The sequence below is a fragment of the Papio anubis genome, chromosome 11 (assembly GCF_008728515.1).
Source record: "Papio anubis isolate 15944 chromosome 11, Panubis1.0, whole genome shotgun sequence".
Classification (NCBI taxonomy): Eukaryota; Metazoa; Chordata; class Mammalia; order Primates; family Cercopithecidae; genus Papio; species Papio anubis.
In genome coordinates this window covers 9,105,678-9,127,337 of record NC_044986.1, presented here as the reverse complement: position 1 = coordinate 9,127,337, position 21,660 = coordinate 9,105,678, and the positions used below count along the sequence as shown (strand labels likewise).

Here is a 21,660-nt window from a genome sequence, read left to right as displayed (position 1 = left end):
GGTCAGTGGGCAGTTGGGTTCACTTTCTAGGCTGGAGGCCACGGAAGTGGTCTAGTTGAGCACATGGGTCCTGGGGCCCAGTTATCTGCATTGGAATCTGGCTCCCCCACTTTTTAGCCATGTGACCTGGGGAAAATTATTTAAACTCCCTGGACCTATTTTCCCACACATAATGAAAGGCTAATACCAGTGCCTAGTCCTAGGGTTGTGAGGAGGAATAAATGAGTTTATCTGCATGAAATGCTATCAACACTACCTGGAATATTCTAGAACTCAATGTTAGCTCTTACTTCCTGAGGCCCACAGCTTCCTACGAAACCAATGTCCGGGCAGTAAACTAGCTGCAGGGTTCTTTTCCCTCCAGCCACTGGTTTCCAGTCTCAGGACTCTGGAGAGAGGTAGCTGTGGAAGATCTCTCAGGTTGCCCCTCCAGCAGCCTGAGTTGGCCAGGGCTGCCTTTCTCAGTCATGGACTCCTGAGGATCTTAGGAAAGCTAGGAGCCCTCTCTTTAAAATCTGTGCATGGCCGGGCGCAGTGGCTCACGCCTGTAATCCCAGCACTTTGGGAAGCTGAGGCGGGCAGATCACGAGGTCAGGAGATCGAGACCATCCTGGCTAACATGGTGAAACCCCGTCTCTACTAAAAATACAAAAAAATTAGCCGGGCGTGGTGGTGGGTGCCTGTAGTCCCAGTTACTTGGGAGGCTGAGGCAGGAGAATGGCGTGAACCTGGGAGGCGGAGCTTGCAGTGAGCGGAATTGCACCACTGCACTCCAGCCTGGGCGACAGTGCAAGACTCCGTCTCACCAAAAAAAAAAAAAAAATCTGTGCATAAGATTTCAGGGATTTCCCTTTTCCCTGAAAGTCTGACAGCCCCAGGATGGAGGTTTGGTGACCATTATTTTTGAGCCAAAAATGATGACTCGTGGCCTGCCGTATGAGACACAGAGAAAAGGACAAAGAAAATGCTTTAAATCTGGACCACATGGCCACTGCATGAGCTGGGAGGATAGAGCCATGCAGGGAGCTCACCCTCTCTCCAGGGAAGGCTATCTCTAACCTCGCCCATAGCTCTGAGGCTTCCTGGGCGTGGAAGTGATGCTGGCGCATATTTGAGCAGCTCAATCTTGAGAATGTTCGGGAAAAGTAGTGAGAGTCCCTACTGGGGGACAGGGACAGGGCAGGAATGGGGACACTTTCCTGGGAACTTGGAAGGTTTGAGATGCTACCATGAGGTCCTATTGTCATTGTCATGAAAAAGACAATAACTATGGTGACAATGATGGGGAAGAAAGAGAAGGAGATAGGGAAGAAGGAGGAATCAGAGCGGGCAGTGGGCACCTGCAGAAGGGAATTTTCTGGGACATTTTGGAGCTAGATTATGCAAGGCAGTGGGGTCAGGAGGTCTTTAATGCTACTCTGTGAAGGCTGGGTAGGGTACCCCTGGAAGTTTTGGAGAGAGGACTCAAGGGCATAATGTAGCAGAAAGATAATCTGGCAGCATCTAGAGACCAAACGTGATATAAGTTGGAAATGGAGTGCTGGGCACGTGAGACTCTGTTTAGAGCAGCTGGGCAGGACTCGGTGCCTTGGCGGGATTGAGAAGGACACAGGTGGAGGTGGGCACCCTCAGGGGCCGGCCGTGTGCTGCAGTTACCAGGATCATAGCTGCCTTCCTTCAGACTTTAGGCACCCTGCATAATAGCTTACCAAGCAACTAATTCTCGAAATTGTACAGGGAGCACATTATTATTCATATTTTATAGATGAGTTAGCTGAGGTAAGAAGAATTTAGCATCAATTTCCTGCACCCAGCAGCTCAATAACATGGTACTTAGCAGACTGGGATCTAAGACTGAAGATCACCCCTGTAACTCCTTGCTGAATGACCCTGGGCAATTTGCTCCACCCCTGTAAGCCTCCATCTGTAAAGATCAAATTGAAATAACATGTGAAATGCTCAGCAAGTGCCAAGTACACAGTAACCACTCAAGAACTATTGCTTAGCCTGGTATGGTGGTGCACACATGTAGTCTCAGCTACTTGGGAGGCTGGAGGTGGGACTCCAAAACACTGAGGCTACAGTGAGCTGATATAGCGTCACTGCATTCCAGCCTGGGTGACAGAGTGAGACTGTATTAGTCCCTTTTCATACTGCTAATAAAGACATACCTAAGACTGGGCAGTTTACAAAAGAAAGAGGTTTATTGGATTTACAGTTCCACATGGCTGGGGAGGCCTCACAATCACAGTGGAAGATGACAGGCACACCTCACATGGCGGCAGACAAGAGTAGAGAGCTTGTGCAGGGAAAGTCCCATTTTTAAAACCATCAGATCTCATGAGACTTCTTCACTATCATGAAAACAGCATGGAAAAGACCTGCCCCCCACAATTCAATTACCTCCCACTGGGTCCCTCCCACAACACATGGAAATTCAAGATGAGATTTGGGTGGGGACATAGCCAAACCATATCAAAGACCCTGTCTCAAAATAAAATAAAATAAAATAAAATAAAATAAAAGCTATTGCTATTGTTATCATTAATATTATTCATGCTGAATGGACACTACCCAAGACCAAGGTCAGAACTCCCATTGTCACTTCCTAGCTGGGTGTCCTTTAGACATACTTGGGCCCTCTGAGTCAGTATCCTCCCAATGAATGGGAGCCAACCCCACCCCACCTTGCAGTTACCAAGGATAACATTCAGAGATCACTGAAAGAGAGGGCCCTTTAGTCTAGCTCCCAAAGATGAACTTGTAAAGCTAAATCTAGTTTAACATATAACTCCTGATTTCCCAACAGCCAGTAGCATGTGGCTGCTTCTGCCCCACAATGGAATTGGAAGCAAATTCTTCAAACAACTTTCCTGTTTGCTCTGCAGCAGGGAGACAATGAATACCACTTAAATAGACTGTGCCAGGCCTCAGGATTTTGCTGGGTGCCAACCTTCCTCCATCAGGACTCACTTCTGTTTAAGCTGATGCAGATTTCGGACTTTAAATAGAAATGATAAATTATTGACTATCATGGTGATTGATTCTCAGACTGTCTGCTGACCACCAAATTGCTCCGATTGTCTCCTGAATGAAAATTCCATAAGTCATTAGTGTGAGCCTGCACCAACATTCGTCATGTTAATGATGCGGCTGCAATCACTCCTTGACACTAATTACCTTTTCTGACTAATTTTGAATGCGGAATTTTGCTAATGACTGAGACCCACTGTAAAAGGCCCCATTTTCTCCAAGTGTTCCATAATCTATGGTACCTTCATGCTCATATCACAGTTATTAACACTGCACCCGATCCTGCCTGCTCCTATGTCAGCAGCCTTTAAATAGAGAGAACTTTATTCCAGGCTTCTTGACATAAACATAGTTTTATCTGGAGAATTCCCCAAAAGTGAGTTTCTGGAGAGGCAGGGTCTGCATGGATAGATTTCTAACTTGTAGAAACACGAAAAATGTTTAAGCCATAGATCTTTCATGGCTATGGGAAGGGATGGGCAGCACAGCCTACTCACCATGTGCTAGCTCTGTGCTTGGATTTTTCACACACACTGGTGTATAAGGTCCTTACTATGACTCTGTGAGACAGCTGTTATCAGCTCATTTTACAGATGAAGTACCTGGGACCTGGAGATTTTAAGTGACCACCCCAATGACACACGGCTTGTAAACAGTGATTACAAGAGACTGGAGTTGTGGCAGGCAGTGTTGGCTATCAGTGATCCCCACCTCCAAGTAGAATCTCTTCCCCATGAGTGTGGCCAAGATCTGGTGACATTTCTGATGAATAGAATGTGGCAAGACTGATGGGTCATCATTTCTGAGATTCAGTCCCAGGAGACTGCTGTCCATCTTGCTCCATTTTCCTCTGTCCACATGCTCAGTCCCTCGGAGGGAAACCATGTTGTGAGCTGCTCCATAGAGAGCACTGTGTGACAAAAACTGAGGGTGGCCTCTGGCTAACAGCCGCTGAGGAACTGAGGTTTTTACTACAACAGCTTGTGTGGAACCAAATCCTGCTGAACATGAGTGGCCTTGGAATAGGATCCTCACTGGCAGAGCCTTCAGATGAGACCACAGCCCCAGCCAACATCTTGATTCCAACCTTGTGAGAGGCCCTGAGTCACAGGACCCTGGTTCTTGATCCATAGCAACTGTGAGGTAATAAATGTGTGTGATTTTATGTACCTAGGTTTTGGGATAACTTGTTTTTACAGCAAAAGATAACTAAAATAAGGATCAAACGTAGGTTGGAATGATACCAAAGCCCTTGTTTGCTTCCTTCTATAAATTTTCTTAAATCACAGCAATAATATTATATAATATATGACAACCATCTGTATTGATTTTTTTTGGTTCAGAATTCTAACATAAGTAATTAAAATTAGAAGCCCATCTTCACCTTGCCTTCAACCATCTACTTCTTCCCCAGAGGAAGCACTGTTTACAGTTTTGCATATCTTCTCTGATCTTTCCTATATATCTACATACACACACATAATTTTATTAAAACATAAACAGGGTTCTATGCATATTTTTCTGTGATTCATTTTTTTTACTTAATAATGTATCCTGAACATCTCTCCAAGTTGGTGTATAAAAAGCTCTTCCTCGTTCTTTTCAACAACTGCGAACATTCAGGAGGATGGATTTGCTATCATTTCTTTAAACACCATCCCTACTGATGGACAATTGTTTCCAACAAACTGCAACAAATATCCTTATACATAAATGTTTGTGCATGTGTGTAATAATTTCTGCAAAAGAGATTTCTAAAAATGGAATTGCTAGGTCCCAAGATATATGTTTTTTAAAGTTTGGGTCACTTCTTATGCATCACATTGCATCCTCAAATGAAAAATAAAACTAAAAAGTCACCAGGTCTCATCATTGCTCCAAGATATACGGCATATATACTCTGTGAATCTCAGATAGTGCACCCACAGGAGGTCTTGGGACAGAGGCTGGGCATCCCAAGCCTTGCAGGCAACAAAATTCACAGGGTCAGCCCTCTTTCTCCTTTAGATAGCTTAGAGCATCCTGAAAATTATCTTTCCTTTTGATTTTTTTTTTTGGGGGGGTGGCGGTGGTAAATCAAACAGAATCCAAAAGGTGAAAGGGGCAGAGAACTACGTCATGGCAGCCAGCCTTCAGGTCCAGCTGTTCTCAGACTTGCTACAGAGCCTGGGCTGAGTCATTGTCCCTACCTAGCTTCAGTTTAGCAACTCATTGAGGGGTTGGAAAAGAGGGCCTCCAGGCCCCTCCTGCATGAGGTTGTAGACTCGGTTCAGGAAAGCCGTAAAGAATTGCCCTTCTCTATCACTGGCCATGGGGCCATGTGCAAGTCTCTTATCCCCTCAAGCAGGGAGATTAAAAGACAGCTATTTGAGAGGTATACATTTAATCCACACATTTATTAGGCAACTGGTGAGCCAGGCACCAGAGTTGCAGAGATGGGTATATGTGATCCCCATCCCTAAAATGCTCAGAGGCCAGGGAAAAGGTCAGACTCTAGCAGCGGGAGCCTGGGAGCCCAGTGCTATTCCCCATCAAAGCAAGGTACACAGGGTGTGGGGTTGGGCGCAAAGGCATTGAGCTCTTTGCTAAATCCCCTGCACTGGCACACAGCCAAACAGAAGGAAATGGCATTGTTTTATCCAGTTCTCTGGTGCCTTACATTTGAATGTGCAATCAGGATGGCTTTGATGTTGATTCTTGAAGAGAAGTCCTAGAGAATCTGCAGAAGGGGACATTGTCAAATCCACTCAAAATCTTCAGCCTAAAAGATGAGAGTCAAGAGCAGGTGTGGTCTCCAGGAAAATGACTCCAGTTGATTTTCTGTTCTAGGCAAAATGGAGATTAGATATTTCCCAATGAAGTTTCAAATGCAAAAACCTTAGCAACAACAAAATCATGAAAACAGCATTCCACACAATGGAAATGTAGAATCTTGAGATTTGTTTAAGCTTTGCAGAAAGTGGCCTAAAGTTGAAGCACAACAAATACTCAAACCAGTGAATTCAGTGTCTCCAGATTTATCCTACTCAAAGTGTGGTCTTCAGCTCAGCCATATCAGCACCACTTGGGAGCTTGTTAGAAATACCATCAGGCCCCACCTCAGACCTACAGTATCAGCATCTGCATTTTAACAAGATGCCCAGATGGTTTGCATTAAGGTTCTGGTCATCAGGGTCCTGGTTGACCAAGGTAGAAACTTCTGCCAGATTCAGCCAGGCCTTACACCCTTGGAGAACTAGTGATCTGTGATTACTCTTTGGCAGTTAGTGACAAGCAGTGGTCCTGATACCTCTGGACTCAGCTACCAGGCATTCTGGGACCTCAGGTGAGGACTGACCAGTGGTAAAAACACAACGCTGGCAGCTGGCCCAGCCACAGAGGCGGGCACAGAGAGACAGTCTTCCACATATAAAGGGTCACGGCAAGCTCAGGCTTGGTTTGGGCTGGCATTGATTCGGATTGAACTTCCACACTCTGGGAGGAGGCCCAGTGCAGGTCTGGCTGTTGTTTGTTGGAACACCTTCATCTCTCATTGTTACTTCAAATCCCTACGCTCAGCCACATGAAGACCCACAGGACACTAAAGCAATGCCGAGGAGGGCACGTTAGCTCATCTTCCAAGGTCAAAAGCCCATGAAGCCAAACTGGCACCAGCTACAACCAACAGGAAGCCCAGTTAAGTCTGAAAATACAAACTCCCGGCCAGGTGCTGTGGCTCATGCCTGTAATCCCAGCGCTTTGGGAGGCCGAAGAAGGTGGATCACTGATGTCAGGAGTTTGAGACCAGCCTGGCCAACATGGCAAAACCCCATCTCTACTAAAAGTATAAAAAAATTAGCCAGGCAAGGTGGTGCACACCTGTAATCCCAGCTACTCAGGAGGCTGAGGCACGAGAATCACTTGAACCTGGGAGTCGGAAGTTGCAGTGAGCTGAGATTGTGCCACTGCACTCCAGCCTGGGTGACAAAGTGAGACTCTGTCTCAAAAAAAAAAAAATACAAACTCCTCTCCAAGGGATAATCTGCCCTTCTCTGGTCTTTGTTGGTCCAAGACTGATGTTCCTTCTTCTTCATCTTGCCCCTGAAAATTTACTGGAGAACAGGCACCCTACAGGCCCAACAAACTTTCAAACAGGAAGCATGCTTAAATCTGCAATTGTCATTCATTCCTCCAATTCCACAACTATTTACTGAACGGTGGAAGCAATCATAATAACGGAGGTGGCCATAGTTGCTACCATGCACTGAGCATTTGCTGTGAGTTACCTCCCTGCTCTCCTAGTGGCCTCTTAAATTTTGAGGGTAGGGTATTGGGTCTAAAATCTCCCACTCACCTCCTCTGGCTCCTGCCAAAAACAACACATATGAGGAATCACTGGCAAGGATTCTCATTGCCAAATGTGAAATACAGTATGCATCTTCTCCACAGCTAGGCAAGCACCCAGCAGTCCCTGGTGCAAAGCTTCTTGGGAAAGCCGAGCTAATGCGTGGGCTTGAGGCCTGAAAGAGGATTCTTGCAGTGCACTCCCTCCTGTGGAGAGTGGTTCAGTGGAACAGATGCTGAGTCCATGCACCCACCCAGGCCCGGGAACAAGGATGGCTGGGTTGCCAACCCTCCTGACTGCAGGTGAAACTGAGCATGGCTGTAAACATGTATCACCTTTCAAGAAAATGACTGTGTCTGCTAGTAAAACATGACCCAGAGAAGGCCAGACTCTTCCAACCAATTCAGCAATTTCTCCCTTTGTGGGAAAGAGGGAATCTGGATGGGCAGAGAGGCCAGAATCCTTCCCGTGTGGCCCCACCTCTATGAGCAAGACTGAGATATGTTGGGGATGACAGATGCCCTAGGAGATGGTGCCAGGACTAAGCATGGGACACCCTAGTGAGCAAGATGGACCTACACACCTCCCAGAACCCATTGTGTGTTAGCAGACAAACGCAGTTCGGGTTAGCAGCAAAGCTTCCCCAAGAGTCTATGGAAATTTGAGCGGCATGAACAGAGGTTGGTGGGACACGCACAGCATGGCAGCCACACTCTGTGGGTTCTTCTAGAGTTCCCACAGAAAAAGGGAGGAAAAAGCTCTAGTGAGGTGTTGATCAGACCCCACTGATATTGGGGTCTTTCCTGAGGTCTGGGACTGCAAGTAGAGACAAACTTGTGTTTAGCTTTGTCTGCAAGAAAAAAGATACAGGAAGCACTGGGCTTTTCTACAAATGTGGAGAGATCTGTCCTGGGGGAGGAGGGGAGCTGGGAGCCATGGAATGAAATCCCGAAACACTGTATGAGTTTCTTGTGGCTGCTGTAACAAATACCACAAACTTGGTGGCTTAAACAACACTAATGTATTTTCTCACAGTTCTGGAGGTCAGAAGGCCAAAATGGGCATCACTGAGCCAAAATCACAGTGTCATCAGGGCTGTATGCCCTCCAGAGGCTCTAGGGGAGAAAAATTCCCAGCCTCTTCCAGCCTCTGGTGCTGCAGCCATCCAGGGCCTATGGCTGCATGGCTCCAGCCTCTGCCTCTGTGGCCACAGTGCCTTCTCCTCTTCTGTCTTCAAACCTCCGTCTCTCACAAGGACACACTCAGATAATCCAGTATAACCTCCCCAGCTAAATGAGATGATTAACCTAATCACATTAGCAAAGACTCTTTTCCCAAATAAGGTAACATTTACAGGTTCCAGGGATGAGGACCTGATATCTTTGAGGGGCCATATACAGCCTACCACAGACACGTTTGGGATCTTGAGAAAGGGCTTTCCTGCAACCTGGGCTGTCCAAGGTCAGAATGGGCTACTCCCCAGCAGTGGGCCCTGCAGCAGATGCACTCAGCCACCCTCTAGGTCCCTTCAGCGTTCTTCTCTGGATACCAAATGCTGCTTACTACAAACCTACAACTCTCTGCCTGAGGACTTCTTGCTGCTATAAGAGCTCACTTAGCTCATGGACTGTATGTGCCAGAAGGGCTAAAGAATAAGTCTCCAGAGGCAGCCCTCAAGCCATGAATGATGAGACATGGAGGATCAATACTCCAGATTCCACACCCCTCGGGTGCGGTAACTCTGAACTGGGTTCCATATTGATGCTCAGAGTTTTTCAGCGTGAGCTCCAGTTGCCCACAGCTAGAAAATGGCTTGATAATACAACTTTTACTGACTTATTTACCTTTCCTCACTCACCTCCCTACTGAAGTTACCTAAGACCACCTCCTTAGGAAAAAAAAAAGAAAAAAGCTACTTACGAGGGTCTTCTCTCAGGGGATCCCAATTCAAGACAGTTTGTGTTAGAAGTGGTCCTGAAATTGGATCTTTTGCCATTGTGATGGCAGAAGGGTGCCTCTGTGGGTAGTCAGGTGACCCCTGGCATGCTGGGCATCACAATTGCAGAGACACTCACTCTGCTGAGTTGGGATAGGGTATGGGTGGGACAGGATGCACTGGCTAGCAAAATAGCTCTAGCATAATAGCTGTAGCTCCAGAGGGCCATATGGCAATGACAATATAAGGATTGCTAACTGTCACTGACTGCTATCAAAATTCTAAAGGAAGAAAATGACAGGCTCAGGCCAGCCATCTAGCTACTCAGGGCATGGTGCAAAAGTTAGGTGTCCTCCAGAAGCGCATTAGAACTATCCTTACCCTGCATAGCCAGGGGCAGGCCGTGGTGAAAATCAGGCTAAGAATCTGATGGTGGAGGGGCAGAGTTACAGAGGCTGGATTCATGGCCCCAGCAAGCTTCCTATGCTAAAGCCAAGGCCATGATAAGGAAGAAGTGGGTCCTGGAAACCTAGAGTTGGGGCACATGGGAGGGAGGAACTTAATCCTGCATATGCCCCTGAACTGTTGGGGCCAGCAGACGCAGTGCCCTCCTTTTTGTCCCCATCTCCGGGGAGACCACGCAGGGCCTCATTTGACTCAGGTGCCTTGTGCAATGATGCTTGCCCTTATCAGTAGATGCCCCCTCCCCTCACGGCTTCTAGACTGATAATGAAGGCCAAGACTCAGGGGTTCAACTGGGAAGCACTGACCTGCCCTGGGAGGAGAGGGCTATCTCACCGTGGTGGTGTAGGACCTGGCAGAATGAACCAACATGAACAAGGAGGACACGTCTAGCAGCAGATAATGAAGGCACTGGGCCAGGAGGGGGTAAGCGTAATGCTAGATAAAAGAGAGTTTATCAATGTGGGGCACTGTCCCATGACTTGGGATCTAACATCATGGTACGAACACCAAGAGATGGTCTTAGTAACCTGCTGGGACTGCTGCTTGAGGCTTAGGAAAAACTGGGGAGGAGATGTGGGAACTAGCTTGGTAGAGAGTCTAGGAATGGGTTACAAGGCTCCCAGAGGGGAGTACGCTAGACTAGATTAATTATGTAAGACGAAAGAACCCGCCTTCACTAAAGTGATAGTGAGAGAAGCGCTTCGTCCCTGAGAGGTTCAGTAGTGGTGACCCACCATAGGCCAGGGTGGATGGTAGGGGTGCTGTGATGGAACCAGGTTCTCCAGCATCTGTGGAAATGCTTGGATTCCAGAATCACAGAGGCCAGCTGGTGGCACTTAACCATCAGAAGTAGGAGATGATGTATTAACAGCAGGCAGCAAGGATGGAATGGCAAACAGGAGGCTTTGACCCACAGAGACCTGTGGGGAGGGCTAATAGACCACTGCACTCCTGAGGGCAGCCAATGAGGGTACTGCTCAAATTCTAAAACCAAAAAGACCAAGAGCAGGTGTGCAGAAGCCTGCTGTCAGCCACTGCAGTGGAGACTTGTGGTCTCTCACCTGCTCTGCAGACCTAAGCCAGAGTCCATTGATTGTAGGAGAGGCCAGATGTCTGTGGCAGGTGATGTCAATGCTCCAACCATATCCCCTCACCCATACCCCTGTGGTGCATACTGGCCAACTTCCAATGCATTTCATTCCTCCAGGGCTTCCTCTGCTCACCAGAACCTGATTTATTATTGCCTGCTCCACATGCTTGGAGCACCACGGAATTATCAAATGCAGCAGGGGTGGGAAATAAACCCCACAAAGAGTCAGGGATCTGGCACATCAGTGAAGCTGCCAGTTCAAGAACCACCTGTTGTGCCTTGCAACAAAAAAAAAAAAAAAAAAAAAAAAAAAGATAGAGGCACAATACTTGACAGGCCTTCCTGGAATCTGGAGACATCCCATATCTGGGAATAGTGTTCTAGCACATTCACTGGATGGGGCAGATGGCTGCCAGTTTGAGTGGGTCCCAGAGTAAGAGAGGACTCTACAGCACATTTAGGCTGTGGACTAAGTGGCTCTGCTATGTGGGCCAGTGATCTGGCACATTCCATGGTGCTGGAAGTACCCATGGTAGATCAGGAAGCAGGATGGAGCCTTCAGAAAGCCTCCTTCTTTAAGTTTCTGTTTGTTTTAAAAGAACTAGGACCAGCCACCACCTTGAAGAATCAGTGACAGATGAAACAAACCTAACATGAGGCCCAAGAGGATCTAAGCAGTGCAAGGGGTGGACTGTAGCAGACGCTCTTGGTGTCTCCAAAGAAATAGAACTAATTAGAGACATAAACATGTATACATTGACAGAGAGAGAGAGAGAGATTGTAGTAAAGCCATCATGATGACTGACGTTTGACTCATGCAGACCAAGGTATTCCACAGAAAGGCCTTTAAACAATGCCTGTAGCATAGATCGCCCCTCATAAAGATACTGTCTGACCTCTCGAGTGGACAAGAGTTTTGCAAGGAAGTCTGAGGCATGACCAGCTGCACATGTTTTACCCTAAAAGCTTGCTATAGGAGGGATATTTTCTGGAGGGTGGGTGCAGGAATCCACTGTCTCTCAGCCATCTGAGACATCACTTCTGTTCATAAGGCCCTATTAAATGTTTCTTTCTGAGAAATTGGATTTGTCAGCTCTTTCTTCAGCCTCTCAGCTCCCTTGGCCTTTGGGGGTAGGTTTGCATAGACCTGCTCACTGTGGCAGAGAGATTTATTTTAAGGAATTGGCCCATATGCTTGTGGGGGCTGGCAAGTACAAAATGTATAGGATAGGCCAGCAGGCTGGAATATTGGGCAGGCGTGCTAATGGTGCAGTATGGAGTCTGAAATCTGTAGGGCAGGCCAGCAGACTGGAAGGTCAGGCAGGAGTTAATGCTCCAATCTTGTGGCAAATTTCTTCTTCAGGAAACCTCAGGTTTTGCTTTTAAGGCCCTCTGCTGATTGGATGAGATCCACCCACATTATCAAGTATAATTTCCTGTATTTAAAGCCAACTGATTGTACGTGTTAACTACATCTACCAAATACCTTCGCAGAAACGCGTAGATTCGTGTTTAATAACCTGGTGCCATTCTCTGGTGAAGCTGATACATGAAACTAACCACTGTAGACCCTGCCCTCCACCCCCCTTGTCTGTGGCATTCACCTCTACCTCTACATGTCAACAGCTGCTAACCTCAGACACCTGGGATGCTCTGCCTGCATTAGTCAGCTCCAGCTGTCAGAACAAAATACCGCAGACTGGGTGGCTAAGATAATAAATATTTACTTCTCACCATTCTAGAAGCTAGGGAGTCCAACATCATGGTACCAGTCAATTCGGTTCCTGGCAAGGGCCCATTTCCTGGTTCACTAATGACACCTTTCTGTGTCCTCACATGCTAGAGTGAGAGCAAGAGGGCTCTCCCGTCTCTTTTGTGAGGTCACACTAATCCCAGCACAAGGGTTCCACCCTCATGACCTAATCATCCCAAAGTCCCCACTCGCTAATACCATCACCCTGGGATCAGGTCTTCAACATATGAATGTGGGGGGTATGCAAACACGCAGTTTGTAATCCTTCCTTCCTCTGCCCCCCCCCCCTTTTTTTTTTTTTTTTTTTTTCGAGACAGTCTGTCTCTGTTACCCAGGCTGGAGTGCAGTGGCGCTATCTTGGCTCACTGCAACCTCCGCCTGCTGGGCTCAAGCAATTCTCCTGCCTCAGCCTCCCAAGTAACTGGAATTACAGGCGCCCGGCTAATTTTTGTATTTTCGGTAGAGATGGGGTTTTGCCATGCTGACCAGGCTGGTCTTGAACTCCTGACCTCAGGTGATCCACCAGCCTCTGAAAGTGCTGGGATTACAGGCTTGAGCCACCATGACTGGCCCTTCCTCTGCCTTTCTGTTCTACTCAGTTCTTCAACAGATCAGCTGACACCCACTCACACTGGAGAGGACAGTCAACTTCACTGAGACCGCTGATTCCAGTGCTAAGCTCAGCCAGAAACACCCACAGACACACCCAGAAATAATGCTTAGCCAAATACCTGGGCAGTCTGTGACCCGGCCACATTAACACATAAACTTAACCATCCCAGGCTGGGCACGGTGGCTCACACCTGTAATACCAGGACTTTGGAAGGCCTAGGCCAAAGGATCACATGAAGCTAGGAGTTCAAGACCAGCCTGGCCAACATGGTGAAACCCCATCTCTACTAAAAATACAAAAACTAGGTGGGCCTGGTGGCACATGCCTGTAATTCCAGCTATTCAGGAGACTGAGGCAGGAGAATCATTTGAACCTGGGAGACGAAGTTTGCAGTGAACTGAGATCTTACTACTGCACTGGGAGACAGGGCAAGACTCTGTCTCAAAAAAAAAAAAAAAAAGAAATTTAAATAAAATAAATAATAATAATAATAAAAATCACAGTCCTCAAGGCACAGAACATTCGACCTCTAAAAGTCTCAGCGATCCAAAAGGCCAGCTCTCATTTCACAGGATGAAAGGGTGAGGTTTGGAGAGGGTGACACGCGGCCCCAGATGTCCTTAGCTCCTGGCCAGCGCCAGTTGGTCTCACCCGCCTGGTTATTTATTCCAGAGTGGATGCACAGTGACAGGAGTTCTGGTCTCTGGTCCAGTACTGACGATGCAGCCCCAGGTGAGTGACAACTTCTTGGAGCCTCAGTTTCTGCATCAGCAACGTGAGAATAGTAGCAGTTCCTCTTTCATAGAATTATAGGGAGCATTCATACACGGGACTCATCTATGAAAAGGACTCCACATGGTGCCTGAGGTAAGGAAGTGCTCAAATAAATATTAGACATTTCTTAAGGATTGATGTAACATGCCACAGAGAACTTCAAAAATACCACCAGGAACCATGCTTTTAATTTATAAGGCTTTCTAACCCACAAATACAGCTAATCTCCGCCCCCCATAAAATTCATACAATTTTCCCAAAATTTCAAGATTGATGGTACCCTTGGTCAAAGCGTCACCTGGGGCAGCCGTCAAAATCCAGCACTTCCTGTCTATTTCATCCTGGGCTGATAGCCGGCTGCAAGACTGTGTGATTTGTTGGCAAGGGTCCTGGAGGGTCCATAAAGCAGAGGAGGCTGGGCAGAAAGATCTGTTTAATTCCCACATTCCAAGGGGTTGTTATTCAACTCACCCTCCTCCCTTCCATCCAAGGGTAAATCAAAAGCTGCCATCATTGGCTTCCATTCATCAGGAGGCCCATAGATCAGCGGCCGGCACTCTGCACCCAGCCTCACCTCTGTCCCATGGTACTCCACACCCAGGAAGCAGCAGGCAAGTTTAATTAGTCCTCGAGGCTGTTCCTCATTAACAATCCATCCCCTCCTGGTTCCCAAACACTTTGAGATCTGTCTCCATTAAAGTCTGGGAGGAATGACCCCAGTTTGAGCTTCACGCTCATTAGCTGCTGAGACCAGCTGGGGGTGAGCTGCTGGCTATGAGATGAGACCTGTGGTTGGCTGTGAAATTAATGAATTTTTCTTCCTTAACCTCCTGAGCCTGCATGATCTACCCATGGCCAGTAAATAATCAAAGGCCCAAAGGACACGTTATTGCAATAAACACCCAGGGTTTTCTAGTTAATAAAGTATCATGAATTCTGCATTTTATCCAGAGGAACACATTTTTAAAAATACACTGAACAATAAAGCGGCACAGAACAGAACTGTGTCTTTCTGGAGAAGTCCAGAGGCTAAGCTATACATCTCAGGGCCTCGGCAGCAAAATCCTCAGTTGAGTCCAGGCAGAGCAGGAAAGAGGAGGGTTAACCAGGACTGCTGAGATTGAGGGCGCTACAGCGCTGCTCTGGCTGAACACACTCTCCAGTTGTTTTGTAACTGGTGGGCATAGCCAAGTTTCCCCAGACAGCACAAAGCCCCCAGTCTGCAGAGAGAATCCATGGGTGGGGTAGGGGTTCTCAGAGTGGCCCCCGTACTGGTGACTTCAGTGGGAGCTTTGTCTGAGATGGGGGGACATGAGGCCAACCCAACCACGCTAATGGAGGCCAAGAGAACAAGAAGGAAATTCATTTATTAAGGACCAGTTTGCACTGTAAGATATTAATCCTTCCCTTTTTAAATTCATTCCTTACCTGACTTCCCTAATAAAGACAAAGTGTTTGCTTCCTTGGGTACTTAATCTATGTCAGACCCTAGGGTGAGCATTTTACATATTTCCTCCCCAAGGCCGCATGGCGAGTCCTGTGGATTTGCTGCCTGGAAGGAATCCACAACCACCTTCCCTGGCCTTCCTCTACTAAACACTCTAAGGGGTCCATTGTCTAGACCTTGTTGAAATTGGGGTGATCATCCACCATGATTCTGGCCAAGAAGATGTAAGTCAAAGGCCCTAGGGAAGGCTCCCCTCCTTCCTGAGCAGAGTTGCTTATTCTTCTTTCTAACTGGAACATAGACGAGAGGCTGGAAGTAGAGCAGTCATTTTGAGGTCATGAGGCAGCATGAGGACAGACCCAATATGCTAAAAATGGGGGACAGGGGAAAGACAGAAGGAGTCTGAGCCCTGTGGGGAAGACCTGATAGGCCATTGCAAGAATCCCAGACCTGCTGTTCTGGATTTCTCGCTAGGTGAATGTTTTAAAATAAACTTCACACCTATGCCAGCTGAGTGCTCTGTTATCCCTAGTGAAAAGCAGTTTTTTGTTTTGAGTTTTGTTGTTGTTGTTGTTGTTTGTTTGTTTTTTGAGATGGAGTCTCTCTGTCACCCAGTGGAGTGCAGTGCTGTGATCCCAGCTTACGCAATCTCCGCCTTCTGGGCTCAAGTGATTCTCCAACCTCAGCCTCCCAAGTAGCTGGGACTGAGGCACACGCCACCACACTCGGCTAATTTTTGTATTTTTAGTAGAGACGGGGTTTCGCCATGTTGGCCAGGCTGATCTTAAACTCCCAGCCTCGAGTGATCCACCTACCTCGGCCTCCCAAAGTGCTAGGATTACAGGCATGAGCCACCACCACCGTGTGAAAAGCATTTCTAACCAATACATCCCCACTCTCTAGATGCGGAAAGTCAAACCGGTGGGGTGACTGCTGAAGGCTACCTGGGAGCAAGCAGTGGGACTAGGATTCACTGTGACTGTGCATTTCTTGTCACTTAGTCCTCCCTGCCATCACCCAGTGCCCCAGCAAGGAATCACATGCATACAATTTGCAAGTGTTTTTGATTGTCACCTGTCTCGAATGCATTATCTCAGAGACAAGGCTCAAACAATCCACGTATATAACTGACAGCTATAATTAAAGCAACTGATAATATTAATCCTAATAATAGCTAACCTATCTCATTTAACCTGACAACAACCCTATGAGGTCATTACTTCTCACCAGGGGAAACTGAGGCACAGAGTGGGTAGGTAACTTTCCCAAGATCTCACAGCCAGTGAATAAACTGAGTTTCAAACCCAGGCAGCCTGGCCCCGAGGCCCCCATGCTGACCACTGCCATTGTGGGCAGGAGCAGATCTCAGTAGCTCATGGTGCACGCTCCCTTTGAATGTCACAGATGAAACTGCCTGCCCCACCACCCCTCCCCAGGATGCCCAGGGTTCTATCGGTCCCCCCGCACTCCTGTCAGTGAGGCACAGAGGCAGGAAGGGTGCAGACGCTGGCTGGACCATCTTTGGTCCCTTGTTGGGCTCTTTTCCTGAGGCTGACAGGTGGCCTTCTCACTTTGCTTGCCCTCCACTTATTCATCCTGAGCCAGCCTGCTTGCCAGACTGACTTGTCCAAAGTTGGGACCACAACAAGAACAGACAACACATTGATGCAAAGTCTACAGAGTCTTTATTTCACTCCAAAACAGAGAAACCAGAGTCCCCTTCCCTCTCTCTTGTTCTTTCTCTCCTCTTCCCTCCCCTTTCCTTTGCATCTTTAATATGCTATCCCACTGCATCTTTAAAAAGCTACCTCTGCAGGGCCACCCATTTATGCGACCTGGAGCTGGGAGGGCACTGGCACTGGCCGGCATCCGATCCAAGTTCCTCTTGGCGGCCATGAGCCACGTGACCTCAGATGAGAAGCCTCCTGCCTCACTTTCCTCAATGGGAAACTTCTTTCCATGACACAGAAAACAAATAGATCGAAAAGCCAGCAGGGAAGGGTCCGAGGGAAGCCAAAGGGGAAGTGCAGCCAGGAAAACACTGCCAGCTCCGCAAGATCCACAGCAAGATCCTGGGTTCAGAGTGTCAGCCAGGGTCCCTTTCCAATCTCACAGTGGAAGAGCGAGCAGCCCAGGGGCCAGCCAGGCACTGCGCTCCGTCACCACTGACTGTGGACCTCTCACTGGGGAGCAGGTGGTGCCACGCTCATCAGCGCAGACTCGCAGCCATGCTGCCCATGTTCAGACACTGGCGCTTCCTCTTGTAGCTGAGATGCCTCAGCCCATGGTGTCGCCTCTCTGCCTCAGTTGCCCCTTCTGTGAAATGAAATTAAAAACAGTACCTTTCTCTGCAGGTTGAGAGGATCCATGGAGAGGACATATGTAAATACATTTGAACACTGATGTGCACACAAACGTTCTCAACAGAGGGTTAGTATTTGTGTTGGTTTTAGTGGAGGATCTCTGAGATATAGGCACTGCTTACAATCTTACTAGGGGAAGGAAACAGGAACGCTCTTAATGTTAACAAGAGGAAGAAGGGAGAAATCGCCATCCCCACTTTGTAAAGATGGAAGCTGGGACTCAGAGAGGTTGAGCTGCCCAAGGTCACACAGCTAACAACACAACTGTGACTCAGACCAGGTCTTCTGACTTGGGTACATTGTTCATATTCACTCGGACAGAGTTGAGGACCAGGGCCCAGGGCTTCTGGCTGTCTCTGAGAGGACCACCCAGGTCCTAAGGACTCAGCCCAAAGCTCAAGGAAAGATGACAGGTTTTCCAGGAAACCTCACAGTGGACTTCTCTGCCCCACACTGGTCCCTTCTAGAGCTCCTAGGTTGGTCTTAGTGAAGGCGGCTCAAGGTGGCTTCGATGGCTTCATCACTCTCAGAGGATAGTCAAGGAGGTAATGACGTGAGATTGGCCCCTGAGAGGGGAAAGCTCTGAGTTCCTACTCTAGAAGCCCAAGCCTCCTCCCCTCCCTGGTATGTTTTGGCAACTTGGGAAATAGATGTGGGTTATGCAACCCTTGCCATCCCCACGGCCCGTTCTCTATAACATAACAGGTGCCCTTTGTGGTAAAGAGGAACACTTCTAACACAAGGCCCCAACTCTGCTGCCTGAGGCTATGGAATGAGACAGCTGACCTGCATCAGGTCAGGGCTGATCCAGGGGAAGCAGACTGGAGCCGTGAGGAGTGACAGCCTTCAACAGTGGCATGTCCCACCCCAGCTGTGTTTTCGCCACCCTCCTCTATCCATGAGAAAGCACCATCATTTTATGCCTCTCTGCAGCCAGGGCCATTTTTCAAGTTTTGCTCTTTTTGTTTTATTACAATAGAATTTTCTTGGATTTCCAAATATAAGATCATGTTTCAGTATTAACTGACTGGTTCATGGAGCACCTGTCCCAGCTCCCGACTCCCAGGTCCCAACACACACTTCAGCTGCACGTCTCCACCCAGAGCCTAACTTGCTGCCATGAGCAGGTGGCGCAGAATGTGATGCGGCCCCCACAGACCTGTGCAATGCTGCCTGGAATGCCAGAAGACCAGGGGCAGGCTCAGCCTTGCTGAGGAGCCCACGCTATTTCTAATACATGTCTCAGCCAGAACCAGGTCCCAGGGTGCCACAGAAGGTGCCATTCTGTACTCGTAAAAAGCAAAGTCTGACATGCGCTGGCTGAAGGTGCCAAAAGAAATGGGTGCCAGCCCATTTCCAAGGATTTGGCTTCCAATATGCATCCAAGACACAGACAGAGCATGTGGAGTGGTGTCTGAGCACCACGCCAGGCCCCCAGGGAGCCAGGAAGGGCCCATCCCACAGGGCTGCCTACCCACCGCCCACCACTGCAGTGGGCTTGCAGACTGCATGGTCAGCCTGTTTCTCCCCACATTCTGACCCCTCTGAGCTTCCTTGACTCGGGGATTCCTCCTCTGGTGGCCAATCTCACGTTTCTACCTCCTTGACTGACCTCTGAGAGCAATGAGACCATCCAAGCCACACTGAGCCTCCTTCCCCAGGACCAACGTTCAGAATCGAACGGTAAGGAGCTAGCAGTGTCCACTGCGATCGGGGGCAATGCGCTATGCCAGTGTGAGCTCTGCCGTCCTCACAACAGCCACATTCGCCAGTTGTGATTGCATCGGTTTTCAGAAATGCCAACTGAGGCTTAGTGAGATTTCAGAAGTCTGTCCTGAATGCCCCCCGAGCCAGCCCCAGCACGCCATCTTGAACATGGGGAGCATGTAATAGACATCTGAAGAAGGAATGGCAAGTGGACCCCTGGTGTGTCTGCCCTGAGCAGAAGTGGCAGCAAGGAGAAGAGAAGGGGGTCCTCCCAGACATTTGGGGCCATCAGAACAACATGTGAGCTAGCCAGGTGCCACAGCCCTGAGAGCATAGAGCTGGGGGATATTCGGGAGGAGGTGTTTGGTTGCAAATGACAAAACCCCAAATCAGTTACCTCGGCCAAAAAGGGGGGCCCTTGATCAGCCACTGTAAAGGGTGGCCTAGGGAGTGCATCCCAGGCATGGCCGGATCCAGGGTCTGAAGTGACTGATGCCTGGAGCCACCCTTCTGTCTCTTGATCCCTCATTCTCTTTTCCTTGACCCTCCTACAGGGACAGGCTCTGTTCCTGTGCCAGGACATTGCTGGCCTGTGCACCCTTAGTCTCATCTTCCATCCCACGTGCCTAGTCACAACATCCCGCCCCATTGGTGCCAGCCAGTATGCCCTGAACCGGAACTGAAGGAGGAGGGCAGTCTTTGACCAGGATGGTGCCATGCAACGATCCTGTGGCCAAGTGGGCACTTTGACCTTTGCTCTCTCCTCCTGCATCCTCCCAGTCAGTGGCCACCCCATTTCTGCCCAGGGACCCTTCCGTCCTCCTCCCTGTCCCCCTCTGAGACTCCTGCTCCTTCTCTCTGCCCCTCCTCCATTCTTTCTCCCCCACCATCTCCCTGCCTTACAGAAATTGTTATTTCCTTATGCATTAACTCAAACACCAATTATGACTTCACCCAGGAAAACAGTACTGGATGGAACCTGTGGCTGCTCGTGGTGGTAGAAGCTGCGATTAGTAGTTTGATATGGACAAAAAGTGATTTAAGAAGCAAATCTCTGCTGTAAGATTCTAAATGCAAAAAAAAAAAAAATTGATCCCTATGAAAATAATTTCAGCAAAATGGAAATGGAAACATCGGGAACGGCTTAACTGCGCTGTATAGAAAATTGATAGAGGGATTACATCAGCTTAATGGGGTCCCCGCTGGAATTCTGATACTTTCTAGATGAAAACTCATCACTGTTGGGTAATTCTGGTTAAAATGCTGACATTCAAAATGTCTTTGGGGTCAAAATGTCCACAGAAGCAAAAGAGTTAGGTCAAATGTCCCAATCTCTGACCAAGGAGTTGAGATTTTATACTCAGCAGCCCCAGCAGAAGTAGCGGATGAGATAAAGCAGTGTCCTTAAAGATAAAGCGGCAGGGAGTGGGAATAATTCCAGAAAAACGGTGGAGAGAAGGAGCTGGATTACAGAGCAGACACAAATGCTGAGCTTCCCTCCTGACTGCCTGCTGAGGCGTGGGTGCCTCTCGGTCCCTGCAGGCTCAGATCTCTGCAGATCCTATCCCTGCTGGGGAAGGCCCCCTTCTGCCTCCTGCCAGCCGTGCACCCAGCTTCTGCAGCCCAGGGGCTCCCACCTACCATGTGGTGGCCTGAGGCCCCCACCAAAGCCCCAGCAGCCTCATGCCAAGACCTCTGTGAGTCCCAAACACCATCAGAAAGCAAAGTGCTTAGCAAGTGCTATTTTTTCTAAATGACTTTTATTGTTTTCTAACCACAAATACAGCATAGTCCGAGGCAGAAGCTTTGGAAGATGCAGAAAAGAGAAGGAAAAGTATCCACTCCAGCCCCCTGCTCACAGAGGAGTGCCGCTGACCACGTGGAGCCTGCCGCCTGCTCATCTGGAAGGAAAGGCAGGCCCTGGAACCTGTGGTCATAGTCGTGCCTGTGGGAGAGCCCAGCCAACGAGAGGGCTCCCTTCCAGCTCCTTGCCAGGCTACGCAGCCCTAAGTGTGTCCTGGGCTGCTCAGAGCTGCCGTTCCCACCTGTGACGTAGGGGCCACATGCTGGCTTCAGGAGGGCCGTGAAGACCTGGGGCTGTAGAGATGGATGGAGCCACCTACGGTGATTATCCAGCATAACCGTCTCAGCCTCA

General features: G+C 48.6%; 2 long non-coding RNA genes across 3 annotated transcripts; one reads left to right on the top strand and one right to left on the bottom strand.

Annotated features, from left to right (window-relative positions):
- Nucleotides 1-5,410: 5,410 nt before the first annotated feature.
- Nucleotides 5,411-12,880, bottom strand: LOC108580489. 2 transcript variants are annotated; one of them, XR_001891610.2, is made up of 2 exons: nt 12,583-12,880; nt 5,411-5,858 (listed from the first exon to the last, which is right to left on the bottom strand). It is a non-coding gene; the product is annotated as an uncharacterized LOC108580489 (long non-coding RNA). The 2 variants fall into 2 exon arrangements; XR_001891609.3 differs by having other exon boundaries at nt 5,411-5,853; nt 12,583-12,873.
- Nucleotides 10,101-21,314, top strand: LOC116269400. Its single transcript, XR_004176861.1, has 3 exons — nt 10,101-10,181; nt 13,887-13,946; nt 21,292-21,314. It is a non-coding gene; the product is annotated as an uncharacterized LOC116269400 (long non-coding RNA).
- Nucleotides 21,315-21,660: the final 346 nt, after the last annotated feature.